Consider the following 3057-nt stretch of genomic DNA (forward strand, 5'->3'; position numbering starts at 1 on the left):
TCCCCAACTGCTCAGTAAGAGAAAAACAATGAGGAGCACAAAGTAGAAGATATGATTCATGAAGATGGTCAAATAATAATTTATTGGTATAATGCAATGCCCTTACCATTGTCCCCAAAAAACTGCCACCATACTTTCCTTGGGCTTCCTTTATACTCAAAGACCCTTGAGTAGAAATGTGGCAGATAATCATACCTGGACATCACGCAGGGAAACAAATCATCAAAAAAGTATCAAGAGGGGAGACAACATCAATAGTGCATCAAATTTGCTAAACACTCGGAAGTACCAAAAGAAAATATTCCAAACCAAATGGGGTAACCTAGTTGGCCAGTACTCTTGCACCTCCCTAGGAGGTCAAGTGTTCAAAAAAAACCAAAAAGATTCCAGCATACATGTCAGTTTGTGAACTTAGGAATGCTTTAGCACAATGCTGGGCAGATCGGGGAGCATGATCAACACGTTCAACCCTTGCAATGCTGTCATACATCTGTTTACAATGAACCACATATAAGTTGCGTTTTGTATTATTATTTTTTTTTTTATTTTTTTTTAAAGAACAGAAACGGAAGTGGAGGAATTACTTCTTAATCTGGGAAAGGATTACCTTCAAGGGAATGCCGCTATATCTCCAATCGCAAAAAAACTAGGGACACTTGTTCGGAACTGACCATCAACCAGAAATTTAACACTATGTTTGGTAACTTTTGAGAGGGGGAAAAAAAAAAAGAAGAAATGATTTATGTAAGTTATGAGAGAAAATAAAAGATTGTGATTTCTTTCTCTTTTGTTTGGATAGATAAAAGAGAAAAGAAAAAGAAATAATATGATTTCTCTCCTATCTTGTTTGGTTAAAAAAAGAAAAGAGATGATACAATGTTATATTATCAAATTAACCTCTTGTAGGTGTTAGAATTTTTATCTATTCTATATTTAAAAGGGTAATTTTGCTATTATAACAAAATAGTATTTAGTTGTTTCATTTCTCTCATATCTCTCCACTTTTGGAGAGATTCAAAATGAGAGTTATGAGAGAAATGTGTTTCTCTTTGTTTCTTTTCATTTCTCTCCTATTTGGTAATCCAAATAAGTGATTGAAATCCATTTATCTCCATTTCATTTCTTTTCACTCTAAATCATTCAAACCAAACGAAGTGTAAAGGTTTAACTGTTTAAGTACATCAAATTTTACAACTTCAGTAATCGAAGTTAAATTTTCTTTATGATCTGTGTTTAGAATAAATAGCCAACAGAAAAAGGAAGGGAAATGTGAAAAGAACTTTATTCTTAAAATAAACATGAACATTGTATGAATGACAAATTGATAACACAGACACATAAAATTCATAAATATAGAAAACTCAAACCTCAAAAATGCAGGGATGAGTTATAATGAAGATAATAAACCTCCTAATGACTAGAAATTTGTTTTGACCATCATGCTGACCTGTATTCCACCAACAGTGGTATTTAAGAGCAACTTTTCAAAAGGACTGACAGCAAGTTTAGCTCCAATACCAATAACAATCTACACAAAGGAGAAATCATATAATTTTTCCATTTGGTTAGTTACACTGCCTTGTCATCAAATGTAGAAACAAAAGTCACCAAGAGTAACCATAGGATTAAAAATTAGAAGAAAAACAAAATCCACAAACATGTAGCAGTATTTTACCATGTCCGCTTCTATTGTAGTTCCATTTTCAAGTTTAACAGCAGCCACGCTTCCATCAAAACCAACTTCTAAGTTTTTTATGGAGACACCCTGTTGATAATCAATCAAACTCAAAATACTAGTTGTAGAGGGTAATAAGATGTTGATATATGCCACCCAAAGGAGAGAGAGGGAGAGATGACTTTACCTTCAAGAATTTGACGCCATTCTGCTAGTAAAGTTCTTGATATTTCTAAGTGAGGTAAGGAGTAAACAATCTTTACAAAAGTTGATTTATGGAAATATGGTCTAATTTTTTCCAGTAGAATATGTTAGTTGAAACTTATCAATTCACAAGATAAGATCATATCGTAACTTGAGAAATAGTATAGCATAGATGCAAGTTTTGACATTAATGAAATTAAGTAAATTCATCTGGCAGCAGGTGCACAAAGACAATGAGTAGTTGCAGCAAGACAAATCAATGTGATTAACTTCAATTGTTGCAGGGACAGAGGGTAGTGAAAGTGAGGATAGTGAAATTGATACAAGTTAATCTTGACTTAGGATTTAATAAAGCATGTGGCCCTAGAAATGTACAGTCAGAGAGCCAATTCTAAACAATTGGGACAAGCACTGTTCAGAAAGGATAAATGAGATATGGTGTAAATGGTGTAATGAAAATAAGAGTCTTTATAAAATTACAAAGTCAGAGATGTGGTGTGTGCACCATCAAAAAATTATAAAACATGTGAAAAAAGCTATTATTAAACAAGAATGTTAATGCTGATCACCTAAAATACAGAATAGAAGGGCCATCTAGTACAACCAAAAACTCAAAAAAAAAAAAAAAAAAAAAAAAACGTAGACATTGAAAATCACAAATTTTAAGTGTTCATTGCATCCACTCGAAACAATAAAATCTTACTAGTTATAGATTTAAAATTGTATGAATTGCCAAAAATTCCAAATACCTCAGTCAGTGTTATAGATATTGGATCAATGAAAAATTACCATCTCAAACCTTAACGTAGCAGAACCAGAATGAAACAAAGACATACTGTTGTATCAAGTTTCCAACCAACAGCTGCAGCAGCAATCTCCATGCCAATGTAACCACCACCAACAACAACCACCTTCTGTGCTTTCTTCTATAAAATGAAAACTAGTGTGTGAAAAAAATCACCTCTACAGATCCTAATTTAAAAAAATAAAAAATAAAAAATAAATCTAGCTATTTTCAAAAGCAACTCATAGCATTCGCCATTCAGTTATCATTAAATACAACTTAACAAGCTTGTGTCTGTAGAGTTTTACAACCAAAACATGAGCTTCATCACCATATTATTAACCTGAAGAAAGTAGAATTAAGTTGACAACCAAAATATGATAAATAGATAAAT

General features: G+C 32.4%; 1 long non-coding RNA gene across 1 annotated transcript; it reads right to left on the reverse strand.

Moving 5' to 3' along the window:
- Positions 1 to 258: 258 nt before the first annotated feature.
- On the reverse strand, positions 259 to 732 carry LOC145789049 (uncharacterized). The gene is made up of 2 exons (XR_014360247.1): positions 608 to 732; positions 259 to 490 (listed from the first exon to the last, which is right to left on the reverse strand). It is a non-coding gene; the product is annotated as an uncharacterized LOC145789049 (long non-coding RNA).
- Between the last annotated feature and the right edge of the window lie 2325 nt (positions 733 to 3057).

Source organism: Camellia sinensis, chromosome 2, assembly GCF_055761805.1.
Source record: "Camellia sinensis isolate YWXY chromosome 2, ASM5576180v1, whole genome shotgun sequence".
NCBI lineage: Eukaryota > Viridiplantae > Streptophyta > Magnoliopsida > Ericales > Theaceae > Camellia > Camellia sinensis.